The 19,815-nt window shown below is 40.8% G+C and overlaps 1 protein-coding gene across 1 annotated transcript in view; it reads right to left on the bottom strand.

Moving 5' to 3' along the window:
- LOC310932382 (plexin-A1-like) overlaps positions 1–19,815 on the bottom strand; it is a gene marked incomplete at both ends in the record, with an annotated part of 220,644 nt that overhangs the window by 162,138 nt on the left and 38,691 nt on the right. The window lies entirely within an intron of this gene.

Genomic DNA, 19,815 nt, shown 5'->3' with positions numbered 1-19,815 from the left:
ACCAGGTGTGAACTGACACATTCAGAGAGAGAGAGAGAGAAACAGGTAACAATCAATCTGTTCTGTGTGTGTAGTTAAAGTGTTATCTATCAGCATCTGTCACAGTGAATTTCTTTCACACGTGTGGTTTAAGTTTAGTTTAGGCTTAGACACAAGAGCAACTTGGACAGTGTTACGCAAATATTGTGGTTTAAGGTAAAATAGCTGCTGGGACGAGTTCAAGAAACATTTGTGGTCATGATTAAAACCAAACCAATGTCAATAAGAAGTGAATGGCAAATGAACAGAGCTCTATAAGTAACACAATATTGTTTGACCTCTCTGACCACATTCTTGTGTAACAGCATCCGTTAGTCCAGATTAACAAAAGTCATTATAAGTACAGTTTTTATGGTTTTTTTTGGAAGGAAATAATGATTCCAGTGCACATGTTTGGACCATGTATATTGTTAATATAAAAAAAGTTAAAAGTGCAGGATTTCTCAGAGAGAGCAAAGTGCCTATAGTCTATGTATTGAAGGTGGACGAAGCGTCTCTAAAGGTAGCTTTCTCAGCCTTTATCCACTGTAAACTCCCTCTTCTTCGGGCCAGGTAACAACCCAAGTTTCCGACATTTTTTTGAGCCTGGCGGGTGAAACTGGCACAGACTGTTTACTTTAGAGCACCTTAACGTGGTAATTCAAATATGAATTTTATAGCACAAGTCGATATTTTGACCTAATGTAGACACTTGCTGTATAAAGGGATGCATTACTAAATTACTTCTTTAAGCATGGTTTTATGAGGAATGATGACAATAGCCAAGCGTGCCACCATTTCTGTGAATTAGCTCGCTGTGATAGCATGGCTCCTAGCAGAGACAGAGGGGGGAAACGAAACAAATGAAAACTATCTCTGCTTAAGTCAATATCTTAAGGGTATACTTGCTGCTGGGCTGAGTAGTGCAATATGGAGATGAGGTAAATTGGACATTCTAAATTAAACATAGGTGTGAGGGTGAGAGTGAATGTTGAATGGTTGTGTGTCTCCATGTGGCCCTGTGCCTATCACCCTATGTCAGCTGAGATTGGCACAGCACCCCCCGCGACTCTCCTCTGGAGGATAAAGCGGTAGAAAATGGATGGATGGATATTTGCTGCTTTGTCTCACCAATAAATGTCCATTTCCAGCCAGAAACTGACACTCATTACTGCTCCTCTCCATAGAGTCCATAGAGAAAATCAGTGCACATCACGGCACACAGCTGCCTCCATTAGTAACTTTAAATATGATACCTTGTGACTTTGGGGTTTGTCAAAAGTGACATAAACTTACCAAAACAAGCCAGGTACAGACTATGCTACGTAGCTTTATGGCTCACTCGCGCTCCTCGCAACAGCACGGTCATTAAGACGACGAACAGGAACGGAGACAGCACAGCAGAGACTGGACTGACCCTCAGTGCAGAGAAACACACTAAATCTGGCAGAACGGCCAACCTGATGAAACTGCTTTGCTATTATAGCTGACAAAAATGGTAATGAAAAAGAGTCAACTGTCAAATAAAAACTTCCCTAACATGCATTATTTTTCTCATCTACAAGAAAGGAAATCAAGGCAGAAGTGAAGTAGTAATCTTTATGGTTTGAAAATGCTACTTCACAATAAATGCAAATAATCTTTTGTTGCAGTCAGTGTCAGCAGAGTAGAAGAGCTTGTGCATCTTGCCAAAAATGGCAGCCAAGAGAGATGAAGGAGAGAGAAAGACAGTGTTTGTATTTTCCTTTTTTTTATTTGAAGATGAAAAATCTGCAGAAGAGAGCAGGCTGTCCAGCACTGCTGACACTACTGGCACTGCTCACAGGAACACACTCATTAATAAGGGAATTTAGAAAAAGCTGAAACGTCCTGCTACTTCTTCCTGACAAACAGCGGAATCAACACCTGCTTCATATTCCACCTTGGAGAAATGAGAAACACACACAAACACACACACACGGTTACAGGCTCACTCAAGTTTGAACACTCCTACCTATCTCTCTGTGGTCGTTCGATTCAATCAGTGAGCAGAGAGAGACAGATGAGATCAGAGCTTTGACCGCTACTCACGAGCAGTCACCTCAAAAAACACACACACACACACACAACCACACACCCAAGACAAGGGTCCTATCTGAGGGAATGACATCATCAACAGCCATGCAGTCACTGGGGTCAAGGTTGGATGGACCCCGTCTCATCCCAGCCAAGATTACTCCAGAGAATGGTTATTACACGCCTTATGAGGGATTGCTACAATGAGGGTGACTACTGATACACCCATCCCACACTCACCCACACACACACACACTCACCCAAAACCCTACCTAAAATAGATTGATAGTGCAGCCCATTACTGATAGATGGATGGAGCAGATTATGGAATGCTCCATTAGTGTCACTTCATATAGTTTGGAGTAGCGTGTGTGCGTACGTGTGTGTGTGTGTGGAAGCGACGAGCCAGATGCACAAATGGAAGAAGAAGGGTGTCTAGAACAACTTTGCACTTGTTGCTGATTGCGGTGATGAGAGTATGAGCCTTAGAAGGTCACCATCCACTGTGGAATATACCGGATGAGAGCAATCAAAGACGTGCATTTAAAGTGACTCTTAACATAATAAAGACAACTTAAGCAGTTGAAGATACCAATCTACAGATCTGATCCAGCCAGAGGGGTAACGAGCTGCGGTCAGGTGCATTGTTTGTTACGTTAATATCTTGAGGCAACAGAAACATGATTGCACCTACACAGAATCCTCTCTGAGGTCTGTGGTGCACTCAATCATTTTGTATACATGTGGATACAACACACTGATGGTCTGCTCACGCGCAGTGAAGGCTTCGCTCTCATCTCTACTAGCTGTAATCAGAGATACACGGATTGGTCAGCCAAAGCATACCCATTGTTACTTAAAATACTTGGTACAACAATTTTGACCAATACGATGGGCGCAGTGGCTGTTTTGTTTCTCAAACAAATCTTGATTTGGTCAATTTGCACTATGTCTTTAGGGAAAAGTGGTCTTGCATTAAAAAAAAAAGCCAGTTTTCAGTCCAATTCCAATTTCAAGTATTTCAAAAGGCAGACATATAAACTGTTCTAGGCTGATTTGTGACCACAGTATATAACAAGATTGAGGTAGTCCTGTGGTTTGCTTATTGATGCAAAGAACAAGGAACAACAAGGACGTAAGAGTATATTGAATAACCAACAAGGGGAAACTCTGCTAGTTGCATAAAAAAAAATTAAAACAGTTTGAATGCAAGTTTATGGGAGAAATAAATGTCTTCTCACTTGATTTATGACGTCTCACCTCATATCAGTTGTATAAATGATGTTGCAATTTGGAGGACACACACAAGAGTGAACACCAGTGTGATTGACAGCAGGTATCATCCAATAGGTGCTGGGTTGCAGGTGACGCCTCTGAATGTCCCAGTTGCTAAAGGAAATTCCAATGAGGTTAGGAATCTCGAGGTTTCAAAACAAAACACGACTGGTAGCCTAATTGTGTTAATGTTTATGTATTTACTCATACATCTAAGATCTTTCAGTTTAATTATCAACTCCCATTTTATTTTCCGGTAAGGTTTTATTTTAAAACGTTGCGAGTTGCCACATAGGCCTGGACATCCAGTAAAGCTGAACGTCCTTTCCTGCGTAGCTGCACTGTGGTGTCACTCACACAGACAGGTCCTAATGCATTAACACATGGCCCAGCGTTTCATGCGTGCACTGAAAATTATGCATATGTAGATGCATAATGTACTCCAGAGATGGCGACCATGACTCCTGAGAGTAGGCGTCCTTCATTACAAGCCGCAAACCAAACCAATCCACCTTGACCTGAGACTGTACTGGTGCAGGAGCTCTCCATCCATTCATTCTCTCCTCCTTCACCACCCCATTCCCCAGATGAGAGTGAGATTAACCCCTGTGGAGCCAGTAGGAAGGTGATTCACCTCCGTTAAGAGTTGTCCTCAACGCATCTCTTGGCTAACGGTGCTCAGAGAACTGACTGATGTACGAGAGAGATATTACGTGATGATGATGGCGATGGAGAAAGAAGTTAAGGTTTGATAAAGACCCCTCATGTCCGTTTGTGTTTAGTGAAGCAAAAACAGCACAATCTGCCAGTAATTCTGCAAATCCTTGTCTGCATTCATGCAAATGAAATAAGACAGAAAAAAAAATGTGAATTATATGCTATCTGTACTTAAGTACACTATATAATTAAATTAATTACGGTTGCTCCTGCCTGTCATTCGGCGAGGCTATAAATGGATTTGTGGGGGTTGGATTTTGCTTGCAGGGTACAGCGCTGGATTCTTTAAAACCTGCGGTGACCTAAGATCGATGGAGACCTGGGAGAGTTTTAGCCACTAACACTGCTGCTATAAAGCCCTTAGCGTCAACCACCACTTTTCTCTTTTCTCCACTGCACCTCTACACGTTTCTGTGTCTATTACCTCACCTTCCCCCCTTTTGTCCAGCATCATCTTCCACCATCTCTGTTCCTCCCCTTCCATCCCTGCCCGTTATTCTTTCGTCTGTCCCATCCATTGCTGCTTTTAATTTCTCTTGCTCTCTCCATCTCCATCTCCCTCGCTCTCTGTCTTTTTTTCACTTTCTATCCTCTCCTGCTCGGTGCCGTTGAGTGACAGCACAGTTAAAATGTTATTGGCTTCTGCAGAGCAACAGCACAGCGACTTGACAGCACAAAAAGAGGACTGTGTGTTTATCCTCTACGTGCGTGTGTGTGTGTGTATACGTGTGTACTCTTGTAAAGTCAAATATAAAAGCACATGGTTCAGATGAATTGTTCCAACTTTTGGAAAAAAAGTTGCAAGGTGATGGTAGGAGAGTGTGTTGGTGACTAGGGGAAGGTTAAAAAAAACACATGCAAGTGGGAAATTACCATATTTCTCAAGTCAATCCAAAGAAAACACAGCACACGCCCCATTCAGTGTTATCTCTTAGCACAACATGACGCACACTTGCAGCAAAGGAAACACAAACTTATCCAGCACTGCAGCTTTGGAAACATAGGCTGAAACTAGGTCGTGAAATATGAGTGAAAAGAATCATTCATAGATTTTATTTCAGTTTCATTTCATTCATAATGAAACGGAAGGCAGTGGCTTCGGTGCCAACAATTGTTTTTTAATACCTTGGCTTACATTTTGCTAACCTGCTGCATGGGAATGAAACCAGTATGCGAGTGTGAATTTCATGCTGATGATAGTAAAACAGAGGGTTTGAAAGTGTAATTGTAGCCAGACTACTGTGTTAGCTGCTCAATAAGTTTTCAATTGAGTTTTGGCAGTAAAAGCAGTTATTTATATGCCGACGTATTGGTACCGCGGACTACCTGCACCGTGAGAGTTTTTGGATATGGAAATTCACAGACGTCATTTGCAACCACGCTCATATGAGACGATACCCGCTGTCAATCGCACTGGTGTTCACTCTTAATTCTAAATGAGACACCACGTTCTATTGTGGAAGACCTGAAACTAAAATTACGACTCAAGATATGTTTGCGCAAGTGCACTTTGCATGACCGCCATTTTACGCGACCGTTTGGAACACTTTTCTACTACTGTTTCTGAAAGCTGAGAATTTGCATTTCAAAGCCAACATGTGGTTATTAAGGTAATTTCTCTCACACTGTTGAAGGAAGCTGGAGAATCATCATCTTTGTCACCAGAGAGGAGAGAGTTATGCCTGTTTCGATTTTTTATGTTGCCCGTTTTTTTTGACATTGAGACAAAAACTCAAACAAATATTATTTCAAACATGTTTTATAATGTTCAAATTTAATACCCAAAATCTGGTGTTTGTGGACACCTGCCGGGTTTCTTTTAATAAATCAATTTAAAAAATAAAACTTTTTGTTTTTTCTTCATTTTAATACACTTTTTTTTTTACATGCAGTAAATTGTATATAGAGATCGAAAGTTATTCTGGAAAAATTGGCAAAAGCACATTTTCTGGCCCTTTGGTTAAAATAGCCACCAGGCGTTGTCCCCCTGGTGGCTAACAGCTTCTTCTATCCAACTTCCTGGGCTTCACTTTTATGAATTAAGAGTTGAAGCCACATACATGTATTTCCTCTGTGTAATACTCTGCACTGCATTGAATTATGTGTCCTTGAACATATGAATTCCTCTTCTCATTGTTTGTCTTCTTGATCACAAAGAGCCTTCCAAGACGAGATCATTTCACGGCTATTTGAACGTCACTTTTTGACAGTTTGTTAAATTGCCAGCAAGAAGACAGCATCACAGTTGTCACCACTGATGCGTCTGAGTAGCATTTTCACACTGAACAGGTTGGGTTTTTTTTTTTTGGTCAGGAAATGAGATGGTTCCCAGACGTATTTGATGGACTGACAGTCGATGATGGACTCACGCAAATTGCTGAATCGTTCGTGGAGAATTCTACTGTTTTACATGTACCTGCTACTCCTTTGGCAAACTTCTGCATCTTCTGTTTGCATCTGGGTTTTTACGACACCAACCCTGTCAGAATCTCTGTGCTCAGGATGTGTGTTAACGGTGCAAACATCAAGTGGTCATTAAACCCACCAAACACCTATTAATCTACTAAACAAACTGAACTGACTGTGAGACAGGGCAAAGCTCTTAGCTTTAATTAATGAACGACTTTTGCCATTTTTGCTTTTTTAGTTGAGTTACACTGAAAGCAGGGTTGATGGGTTTTTTTTCTTGCATTTTCAGACTTTTTGTTCCCGCTTTTTATTTGTGTTTTAGGAGAGTTTCCTCCTGGTTTTGCTTAGTTTATGTTTTAAACCGCCCTGTTCCTCATCATTAGTTTAGTGTCTTCATCGATTCATTGCCTTCCAGCAAATAAACAACCAATTAACCATTTTCCATCTGTTGTTATTGGTATTACTTCCCTTAGAAACTGGGTTATGCCAAATATGAACAGAAAGTCGTGTTAAACACTTAAATAAATACACAAGTAGTGCAGTTCCCAAGAATATGCAAAACCCTTTTTGCTTTATGAACCACAAAACTGCAGCAATGATTGATACGCGCAGCTACGACCACAAATCCATCACACATAAAAATGACACTTCAAGAGTTACAGGTCAGCTTGTTAGCAGTTAGCTCAAACCAGCAATTCATCAGTGAACCCTCTAAAACAATATTACACCATGGCACTTCTCTTCTGCATCTCATTTCTCTCTCTTTTTTTTTTTTTTTTTTTAACGTGAAGGAGAATTTAAATTCAGAGATTCAGAGGGAGAGATAACGTCAAGGACATCACGATCAACAAGATCAATCCGATCAGACATACTGCATATACGAGTGTGTTTGTGAGTGCAATATCATTTGCATGTGAGACACAAACCCTGCTCATATCTCTTCAGATGGTAATAAAAGCTTGAATCTTTAATTTGTGAGTCTGTGTTTGTGATGTTTGATTTGTGGGTCTCTGTGACTCACTGTCCCATTCAACGGTGATGATCTTTATCACAGCAAACACGATATGACTCAGCTTCTATTCAAACAAACGAGTGCTGCATTCAAGTCCCCTCCAATGAAAACCCTCGTCTTACTGACCCATAATATTAAAAAACCACACAATGTGACAGATTTACTTCCCACGTGTGTTTCTATCCTCCTGACTGTAGGAGCTTGTGTCGAGTGTGTGTATATCCTTGTGCAGGCCAGGACACGTTCACCATCTCGCTCTATCACAAATTACCTCATTAAATTTCATTGCATTAAAGCCACTTTTATGAATTTAGCCAAGTCCCAGGCCCATTGTTCGCCCGTAAATTAGATTAAAGCAACATTTGCCTTTCTCTCCCTTTTCAATTATATTTCTGGAAGGACAGCTCGGGCGCAGCGCCTTAATGAGAAGAGAGGAGAAAGAAGAGGGGGGGAAAGAAGAGGCGTTCGGAGCACTTTGGACACTTTTATGAATTAAGATAACTTAACGCTTTAGAAATTCAGGCTTTCATCCCACAATGCACTACAGTTTCTATTAATGTTTATTATTTAATGTTAGTTGTTGAAGTAGCTAGAAAATGACTGATTTCTTTGTCCCTAGTTTCACAAAAGAATATTTGTTTTTTGTCATTATTGCTCGTTTAAAAAGAAAAGATATGTAGTGGCGCAGAAGAAAATGGCACACATACAGAGAACGGGTGTATCCACCTATTTGGATTAATGATTTATACAATTCTGTGTGTGTGTGTGTGTGTGTGTGTGTGTGTGTGTGTGTGTGTGTGTGTGTGTGTGTGTGTGTGTGTGTGTGTGTGTGTGTGTGTGTGTGTGTGTGAATTTGGATTTGTTCCCTCTTTAGGACATTTTCTGGCATGAACACAGACCTTGTCAGTCCTCATGGTGACCAAAACCTGGTCCTAATGAGGCAGAACCTGATTTCAGAGGAGCTACTTATGTTTAGGGCTAAGATGATTTTAATTGTGCTAAAGTGAATTTTTGGCAGGGGCATTAACTGGTTATGATTAAGGTTAGGGGTAACACTGGAAGTCAATGCAGTGTCCTAAGAAGAATAGCTGTGCAAACCTGTATGTGTGTGTGTTTGCGGGCCTTCTGGAGTCATTCTCCCATTATCAATAAAACTGTGTTACCTGAAATTAAGCTTAAATCTGCCTTAGCCCAATGGAGATTAGCACAAATGAAAAATGTAGACACAAATGCACACATGCACAAACGTATGATGAGCTAATGGTCAGCAGACTTGTTGCCAGGCAACTCCTGCTCGTACAATGCAGCATTTCTGATGCCGCAGAAGATCCATTAACTCCTGAAAGTAAAATGTTAATTCCTGGAGGTTTGAAAATCATTAAAACTTGCAAATGCCAAAAGAGTTGACACCCATGTTGCAGAGGGACTACGGCTGATTATAAAGAGTGTTCCTCCCCAGATGCAGAACTCAAACTGCTCATACAGCAACAAATTGTCATTCTTATAATCATTTTAAATACAAAAAAATGTTGCTGATGTGGTTAAGTGCAAAATGTTGTGCCTTAGTCTTCAGCAAGGGCATCTGTTGGGATGCACTGATATCTAATGAAAAAACCACTGCCTGACACGATTATTACCTACATCTGAAGCAGATATGAATGACAGGGGGATTCACCATTGTTTTTATTCAAAAAATGAAAAGAAATGATATCTTTGTCCAATCTTAGACATTTCTATATCTGTTTTCCCATTTGTATCAGTGGAAATGAAATCTCATTTCATTATTTAGATTGTTTATTATCATCTTCCAATATGGTGATGAGTGACAGTTACATGATTTGAACTATTATGGACAAATACAGAATACAGAAGATTAACCAACAATGCTGGATTTGTTGTTGCAGTGTAATGTGTTTGAATTGTATTTAATACTGTTTGGAAACTCCTTGAATATGATGGTGCATCTTAGGGGGTAATTCCTCATTAAGAATTTATTCTATCAAAATAATTCACTGCAGTAATTACCAAAACAAATTTGAATTCACCTGTTGGAGGCAGAGCAGGTGCAGCAAGTTCGTGTGTATGCTTTGCAGCATGGAGAAACATGTTTTGATTTTTTATTTGCATGGGAACTAATATCACTCTATGACACACAGAGGATCCACCTGTGAGAATTTGGCACTGGTATGAACAAAAAACTGACACTTGAACACAAAATGTCAACATTCAAAGCCCCGATTCCTAAAAAGACGTAGATGGAGGTGGCTTCACGGCACAAAGGCTTTGACCCTCCAGCCGTCAGCCGAGTCAACAGCCACAGCATTATACCCACAGAAAGGAACTGGTGGCCCATCAGCCGACTATACTGGACAAGTGGGTTTTGTCAGGAAGTTGAATACTATAGGAGGTCCATGTGAAAGCCTGTGCGCAGAGGCTTATGTGGCTGATCTGCATGTGAAAACCACGAGGGCTTCACACACATTTCATTCAAGGCTTTGACCCTCTCAAAGAAGTAGATACAGGCACACACAGTCACACACACACAGTCACACACACACACACACACACACACACACACACACACACACACACACACACACACACACACACACACACACACACACACACACACACACACACACACACACACACACACACACACACACGTCGAGAGAGACTGAGGCAACAAAAGAAGAAAGATTTATGGTCCTAAAAAATAATAAAAGTTTTTGTTTCTGATGGATTTGGCTGCAGAATATTGATGTGTTTTTTGAGGTTTACGCTCCACAATTTCAACATTTTATTGATGCCAAAACAAAAAAAAAAAAAAGGATTATTCCTGTTCACCAGAATTTCTGCAGTGCACACCAAAACAGAGCATCTATGCCAACGAGGACCACCACAGACATTGAGGAACCTCGTGCGACCATGGAATCCCAATTTGTTCCTTATTGTTGCACCAGTCAGAGCAGCACTGATGGAAACCACCTCAGCAATAATTGTTTTTTTATAGATTGACAACAGCCCTTTCTTGTGCTTTCTTTTATTTTTTACTGTGAATTCAAACTCATCTGTATTCTTCTACGCTCCAGCATCAGTCGCAGCCAAATCCTTCTCCTTTGGCATTCCTCGCAGCACTTTGCCCTCAAAATAAATCTAAAAAAAATCCAAAAAAAAAAAAAAAAACAGAAAAGAAAAATACCTCCCCTCCTTTTTCAGCTCTTCTTTTAAAAGCACGGTTTCTTCTTTTGTTTTCTGCTGGTTTGATTTCAAAGCCTGCTATCCCTTTTTTCATGCCTCCTCTTCTGTCTTTTCATAAATTCACAGTTCCTCTCGCTTTCTTATTTCCCCCTTTGACATGTTTTATTGCTTTTTTTTATATATTCAAGTAAACTGCATCTATTTTACTTTCCTTATAGTGTCTACAGACTCTCTTGACTGCTTTTGACCTGTTTTATGCCTGAAGGTAATTGAGTGTGTGTGTGTTTGTGAGTATGATTGCGTGGGGTAAAGTGTTGTATATGTATAAACTATAAACCTGTGGGAGAGAATGTGCGTACTGGTTTATAATCCTGAACGTCTGCAAGTATGTGTGAGACAGAATGTGTGCTGCTGTGACTGTGACACTCTTATGAAAATGTGCATTTGAGAGTAAATTTGCTTTCATGTCAGCGTTTCTGCTCTTTGGATGGAAGCATGTTGCATGCATTTGTGTCTATATCAGCATGTGTGTGTGTCTCAATCTGCATGCACTTACTGTGTGTGTGTGTGTGTGTGTGTGTGTGTGTGTGTGTGTGTGTGTGTGTGTGTGTGTGTGTGTGTGTGTGTGTGTGTGTTTGATACCACGTGAGGCTGGCAGATGTGACACACCTCATCTTCCTTTTCATGGGCCTCTATTTTTTTAATCTGGCAAAACAGGCTGTGCATGTAATGACCTTTAGAAAGGGTGAAGATAAGTAGATGAAGCTGACTGTGAGGAGTGTTGAGTTACTGTATAGAGGAACCGGTGCCGGAATAAGGAGGTGGATGACAGAAGGAGGAAGATAAATGGATGAGGGGATGGGATAAAGTGGAGCATTTAAGGAGATATATGCAGACAGAGAGCTGAGAACATGGGGGGTGACGTTGAATTTTAAACCAAAAGAACCAACGCTTCAATCACACACACTCGTGCAACGGACTGTTTTGTCTCAGAGGAAGATAATCTTATGTTTACACGTCTGTGCTGTGCTATAGTCAGCTGAAACTTGATTTACTCACACATACTTTTCAGCTGCACCACAAAAGGCACATCATTAGTATTTGGATAGTTCTCACATCCTCATTAGTCAAGAGCCTTGGCATATTCAATTTGACATAAAATAATGAATACTACTTTAGCTTTAAAGAATTAAAGCTAATTGGTTTACAAACATATACAAAACATAGAAAACATAGCCCTTCAAAGACGAATTCTACCATTACAATTCGAGTGAACAAGAAAATTATGAGATTAGAAGAAAATTAAACTTGGTTATACTGTAGAGATTAGAGGTATTTAATTTGTCAAAACCAACAATGGTGCGAGCAGGGGGGAAAAAAGGCAAATCAACCAAGGAGAAAAAGTCTTGCTCACAAAATCACTAAAAAAGAAAGAGGTAGAGCTTTGAAACAAAGTTCTATTGATTGATGAGACAAAAATCAACCTCAATCAAAATGATGGAGAGGGGAAAGGAGGAAAAAGAGGAACAACTCATGGATCAAGACCACTGCCTCTATAGAAGGAATAGAATGTCTAGACTTTCTTTCCAGTCTGCTTTTATTTTCAAAGCATTATTTGTTCATTACTCATGCAAACCTTTACCTCCAAAACCCTGTCCTTTCTCTAAAAAAGCCCATAGTCTGCTGCTCCGGTTCAAGTTAAATTATAACTGTGTACACAGCAAGAAAACAATATAATTATACAACAATACAACTGTGTTCTATAATATACCAATAATCAAGATCAGAGTTTGTGTTCAATAGAAGATCTCCAGTCAATACAACTGCGCGGAGCCAAAACACAGACATTAAATGCTACAGAATTTCCAAAAACACACGACTAAAATACACTACCAGTCAAAAGTTTGGACAAACCTTTCCATTTACTTGAATGAGTGTGTCCAAACTTTTGACTGGTAGTGTATAGTGACCTTTATATGCACAATGGTTGCTTGATGAGGCTAATTTCTCTGCAGTCACTTAAATGGCAACCCCTCTGCACTCGGACATGTGGGTTTAAATGAGGGATGGCCATCGAACAAACCAGCGTTTAAAGGGTCAATCTTCCATCCCATTAAATGTAAATGAATAACATAAAGCTTGAGTGAGCACAATCTTGTATGCAGTGCTGTGTTGGCTCCAGTTTCCTTATTAGTAGTAGCTGTTGTGAAGATACATCCTAATACCTCCCTCGCTTTAATTTACTTTTTCACACTCTTCACTCTCCTGTGGTCAGTTACGGTCAGCTGGGACGTCTAAACTTTGATTCTCAGTATCTCAGCATACGCACTCCGCCCATGCTGTAGCTTGTAATTCCACGCCGACGAGCTAAATGCCGACAATGCAGAAGGTGATGATAAGGATAAGTGTAAGAGGATGAGGTCAGGGAGATGAATGGAAGCGCTGGGTGAGAATAGGGGAACCGAGCCTTGTACAGAGATTGAGGGAAGGATAGAGGGATAAGGGTAAGGAGTAAGAGATGAGGAGGCTGACGGAGGGTGACGGGCGAGTAGGGATGAGGAGGGTGGACAGTGGGCAGGGCAGCAGAGAGAAGACAGGATAAGGAGGTGAAGCGCAGTGGGGCGGTGGAGGGGGTCCTCACAAGCCCCTGATTATACTAATCCTGCTGGACCCCCCTCATAGCAGATTAGGGACCATGCACATGTGAACACAAGCACACACACACACACACACACACACACACACACACACACACACACACACACACACACACACACACACACACACACACACACACACACACACACACACACACAGTCACAGATAAACAGAGAAAGAGATTCCATTGCCCCTGCACACATTGATTTGCCCCTCTCTCTGGCAGCCTGTGGTCCACAATGAAATCAGACAGGTGAAAATAACAGACGAATGTATATAAATATACATAAAATAAAAATGATTACTCTTTGTTGTTCACATGATAAAGAGATCTGAAGCTCACATTGTTAGTCAGTGCATTTACAAGCATTTTAAAAGTCAGATTTTAGTCAGACTCACGTCATGTAACGCGTTAGTCTGACTACAATCAAGCAAGTTCTAGTCGGACTAACATAACTCCATAATGCGATTCATAGTACGAATACTCCTACATGGGTCCTAAGGCCTTAGGACTGTTCTGTTCTGTCCAAGCCTTCTTTTTCCCACAAGTGTCAGGGAACTACGGTGGCCTACACAAATCTCAAAAATTAGATTCCTCAGTAAGCTTCTGCTTCGAAAGACAAAAGGCTACAGGTTAGTGTGTTTGGCGTGATGTGGAAACATGGTAGGGCAAGATGCCTCCTTGCCTAAAGTAGGTACAAACGGCTTATTTTAATACTATGAAATCATTACTACCCATTACTATGAATGTAATTCAAATTATCTGAGAAATGCTGCTGAAAAATTTAATGCAACCTTAAAATAACAGCTTCAGGACCATTGTAGATGGGTTGGATCTAGAGCATGCAGGCAGGATCGCAAAAAAACAACAACATTTCATTGCTGAATAACATTTCCAGATCGTTAAATACTAAGCGTCTTTGGATAGAGACTCCTGAGAGTCCTGAACCCCTCCCACTACATGAGTCTGGACAGACAGTAGCGTTATATTCAACGGATGACATTAGGTAACCTCTCACAGTTGAGGTGCAGAGGTTAAATTATTTTTCTCTGATGAAAGGTTGTGCTAGAATGACTGATCAAGAATGCCAACAAATATTAACAATAGCCAGTGATTCAGTGTTCAAGAGTAATGCTGAACTCGTGGCCAGTTAAAAGGTCTTGGAAATCTTCGAAAATCTACAGTCACATATCATCCAGCAAAAGTTACAGATCGTTTGAGTAATTCTCTGCAGCTCACTTTTCCAGATTCCTGATGGGACCTTCTCTCAGCGCTTTTGAGAGCATCTCACAGTTCTCCTCAGCAGATACAAGTCTGCTCATTTGTCACACAATGTACTCATAATATGAGACTTCAGTGGCAGGATAACAGGTGTTTGGTACATGGGGGTTGGATGCCCTTTAGCCAGGCACTGAACCCTAAACTGCTGCTCAGTGGCCCCCATTAGTAACCGCAGTGCCACTGAGTGCAGGATATACATGGAAGTGGAGCTGAAGGATGCTGCGACAGAAATGAGTGTTCAGCAAACATTTCCCGGATGAATAGCTTAAAAAAAGAATGCGAGAGACAGATTGTGTCACAGTAAGCCACCAGTCATGGAGGTAAAGAAGAGGCCTGAATGGCAGGATATGCTTAATGTCAGCCAGATTGCACAGTGCAGCACTTCTCACTGCAGATGACACCTTCAGGATGAAGAGGGATTACAGAACACAGCATGTTGTTTGCTCAAGAAGAGTTGCCGGCGAACAGAAGAAGGCTTCTTAAAGTCACGGACACACGGCGCAGCCTTCAAACGCCTACAGACTGCACTCTTTCGCGGGATTCTACCAAGAAAAGCCTGACAGAGGATAAACAATTTAAGCAGGGTTTTATTCTACAAATATACAACATTTACCTCGCACACCTCAGCACCTTAACAAGTTATGGACAAACGTGTCATCATGTGATGTGGGTCTCATTTTCACAGATTAGGTGGACAAACACTGACACACCTGTGTCTCTCTTTCACAGGTCATCTAATATTCCCTGTCCAAATATTAACTTTGTTTGAGATTCCACTTCCCTGAGAGCAGCTGCCAGGTGCTGGTGTCTTTTATTTGGTTTTGTTGTAATGATTATTTTTCTCTCCATCTTTAAGAGACGTGTACTTGCTGAATCACCGTTTCTGACCACCATCTACATGTAGTGTTAGAATAGATTACAGTTACAGTACAGGAGAAGGATTATAATATAGTTATGTTACACTGCAGCACATTATTTTTATTAAAATAAAAATTATATTATTATTAAAAGATTGAATGTTATATATTCATTGGAATACCTTTAAACAGCTGAATGTGTTGTGTTATACACAGACTGTCTTGTAAAGCATTTATTTCACTCTTCACAACAAAAATAAATAAATGAATGTTAGTTGGCTCCTACTTGGGATTTATGTGAAAATGTAAATTAGTTTTTGTGTGCACATTTTCTGTTTTGCTTTACTTTCACAGATGGGCAGATTATTAAAAATGTAATTTATTTATATAGGCTACAAGATAAGAAACAGAGGTGAAAACTGCTGGGAGCAGTTAACATGACATTTCTTCATTAAGAAATATGCTGATGTAGGAGTTGTTGTTACAACAACCTGAACCGCAGCCAGCCTGGTTAAATAACGTCTCTACACTTATAAACAGAGTGAAGAGTCACAAATTGAAATAACTACTAGCTATTTGAATCACATTAGAAACCAGAGATGCAGGTTACAATGTATAGAATGTAATTGTATGGAAGTATAAATTCATAATAGAATAGCTAGTCAAATACTGACCATTGCTTCCCAAGGAGAAAAATAAACTGGATAATAATCACATAACCATATAAATTAACTGGCTATTTGAGCAGTGATTCCTCAAAATTTAATACATCCATCCTCTATGTTTGTAGTCACACCCTCGGTGACAGGATACCGATTTTGATCTTAAGTAGGTCATCCATACAGGAGGTAACCATTTTGTCATCACCCACCACAGACACTCCATCTGCATGACATACTAAGTGTCAACATTGAAGAGTTTGAGGTGCCAAAAAGGATGGAATATGGATGGAGAAATGTTAAGACTACAGAGTAAATATGCTAAAAGAACAAAAAAAAAAAATGGGGTTAGGGGAACTGACAGCCTTTTTTAAATAAAGTGATGATTGAACAACATTGTTTGAAGACTTGTAAATTACACAAAAACCCGAGTAATGTTAGGGTAAAAAACACCGTTGTCTTCAATGCATGTTACATGGAAATATAAAAAATGTCACTCACTTTACATTTTAGATACAGTAAAAAAAAAAAGACAATTTAACTCCTCCAAGATATATTATGACACATATTAAGACCCACGCATGACATTTTTACATTTGGAATAGATTTCCTGAAATTCTAACAAACTGAGACTGTGAACATATAGAGTCAATGAGGTTTCTCAGACAGCGTCCGCCGCAGCGGTGGGCTGCTTCTGGCCCTGTCACAGCTATTCCGCTCAGTGACTTTCCATGGCTGATTGAATTAATGTTGCATCTGCTAGTGGTGACACGGGGACCCTGCAGTGATATTTTGGTGCTGTCTGATTCTGTTGGGTCTCCAAAGCAGGACACTCCGAGTAACAGGCTGCATGGCCTGGTGAGTGTGTTTGTGTTTTGTATCTGGAAGTGTGTGTATGTGTGTGTGTGTGTGTGTGTGTGTGTGTGGAGGGGGTTGTGTTAAGTCATAGGCCACATGGCTTCAGGGTAATCATGTTACCGACAGGGTTGGTAAAGTTCACGTCCGTCAAACACAAACAACACACCCGTGCGCGCGCGCGAGCGAATGCACCACAAGTGCACGTGGAATCCTGGCCAAGTCGTCCTGTTTCTCTGACCGTTCACTCATTTGAACTTCCTTAAACGGATTTAATAGGAAATGTTCTGTGAAAGATTTATGCAGTGCCTCCGAGTAAGAGCTTAATCAAATCAGACTGCAGAAGAGTAAGAGACGAGCAATGAATACAAGATGACAAAAACACAAATAACACCATTTTGGGGAGAAAAAAAAATGCAGATGATCAACATGAAGGGAGCATATCTACCTTTTTTTTTTTCTTTTATTCCTGGTCAAACTCATAATACTGGGGTCCTTTTCTGACCCGATCAAGAAAGTGGATGCTTTGCGGTTTGTTCTTCATTATTTAGGGCATATATATATATATTCTTCCGTGATGTTGAATCTTATCACACTTATGATGCTGGCAGCGTGCGTCCGGGATATCAAATGTTAATTCATCAAGTAAACTCAGTCAAGCAATGCAAAGGCACAGAAGACATCCATCAATGCGTGGACTTCAGGAGCCGCTAAGCACGTACAGTGACAAAAAAAAAGGAGAGAGACATCAAAGGGGAGTCAATAAGTCGACAGCATGTTTCACCGGGGAGAGACGTGTCACACACGGGGTTTTGTTGCACGAAATTGCATTTCTCATATTTGCTAGCGGTGGAAATGTTCCCTCTGTTGTGAAAGAAGTGAACAGATTATTTCTACCACTATAGAGATGGTGAAACTACTTGCTCAGTCTGAGGGTGTCTCCAGCTGTGAAGACTGCCTCCAATTTAAGTCCTGCCTCTGATGGAGCCCTGACACACAGAGCTGACCTCAGAGAAACAGTGCTGGCAAAGACTGACTGATTGGAAGGTTAACACCCTGTCATACTGCATCCTCTGTTAAAGCTTGGGCCTGTAATTGTGGAAAGGCTAGCAAAAGCAGGTTACACTTTGAAAAACACAACTGATTCTTCCCGGCACCATCATGTCAGTCCCCTCATCAAAACTCTGCTCCCAAAACACTAGTTTTTGTTTCGTAGTCTGGAGTGAAACTGGGAATTTTGCCTGCAATTTTTCCACAACTTGCTTGCTGATTTGTGTCTATTGTCTCTGCATCAGCAGTGGTCGCCTCCCTAACGTGTTGTGACGACTCCAGTAACTCGTTACACAAGCAGTGACAGGCTGCACGCAGGTTGACGGGTCATTTATTGACAGACAGTCCAGGTACAGTAATTGGTTGGGTTTATTACTGTATTGCATGGACTGCAGACACTATTTTCTCTTTTTCCTTTGTCAGACAGACTTTATTAGTAGGGCTTTTGTGGAATGAGAGCCAGATTTAATGTGTTTAAGGAAGAAATTATCGACCCCAGCTTCAAATGATGCACTTGAGTGCAATGCAATACCTATACACTGACAGCAATGATTGCAGACAAACACGTTAAAGCCTTTTTTGCCTCTATTTGAAATAGTTTTGGGATTTTCTTCTGCAGTTTAAAAGCAGGTCTGCAGATTTTCCCAAGTTATATATATATCCTTAACTTTGTGCTGTCTCATCTTCACTGCTGTTTTCATCTCTAATGGTGACTAATGAAGTGCTGATCAAATACGACAGACAAGCCCTTTCGGACCTTAGACCAAATTTTTAAACAGTTTGTTTAGACTTTATCCTTTGTTTATAGTCATTGTTTTGAAACTTATAAATACAAAACAGTTTTAGGTCACAGTATTAGGTCCATAGTGCCTTCACAATTTGTAATTACAAAGTTATGGAGATCAAGATCCACAGTTCTTGGTCAGTGACAGAAGCGTGGCTTCACCACCCAACACCAGAGGCTGACTTCATTACTGACTCAATAAAGGACAATCCTTTTAGCCAGGTTCCAAAATAAAAAAACTAAATCTCTCTTGAAGACAAACTAGCCTGCTTTCATACCACTGTTAATCAGTGTGTTTCTGCGCTTGGATGGAACATGGAGAACGCGCCAATTGACGAAGCAATATTGTACGAAGTGAGGTAACCAATATAATATAAGGCTGTATATAACCGTAACCCGCATCAGCAGACACTGCTAAACTAGATTAATAGAAATCACGACCAACTGAGTCACAACTTCGTTGACTTGAACAGATGCCACCGTCTCTCCAGAGAAGGAGCGATCGTGGCGTCGTCTGTCTAGACAGTGTTGGCTTGGAGTCATGCTGTGGGACGTGACGTGCACGGCGGCCATTGCGTGTGCGCGTGAGCTGTGGGGAGAGAAAAGCCAACAACCATCCCAGCTGTAATTAGCAAATGCTGCTAACAGGCTTTCAGTGATGCTCAGTGAACGAGAGTGGAGTGAAGGTCACAAGTTCAGAAAGTGGCAACACGCTCACACACGTAATATACTGTAAAGATAGTAACTCGGACACTGATTGTACTCATTTGCTGAGACACACAAACACACACACACATTCAGATAGTCAGGGCCTCTGGTCAGTCTCACTGCGATCAAGCACAAACACTGATGGCTCTGTAAGCGGCTTGGCAAGCTCAAGGCCTCTGATATTCAAGAGTGGCCTCACACTGACCTGGTGCACAGCAGAGATAACATAGTTCCACACACATACATTACATGACAAACACATGGCAGTGAGGAAA

This window comes from Microchirus variegatus, assembly GCF_963457635.1.
Source record: "Microchirus variegatus genome assembly, chromosome: 9".
In the NCBI taxonomy this organism is placed as follows: Eukaryota; Metazoa; Chordata; class Actinopteri; order Pleuronectiformes; family Soleidae; genus Microchirus; species Microchirus variegatus.
Note: the sequence above shows the minus strand (reverse complement) of the source record. Positions and strands in the feature narration are given on the sequence as shown.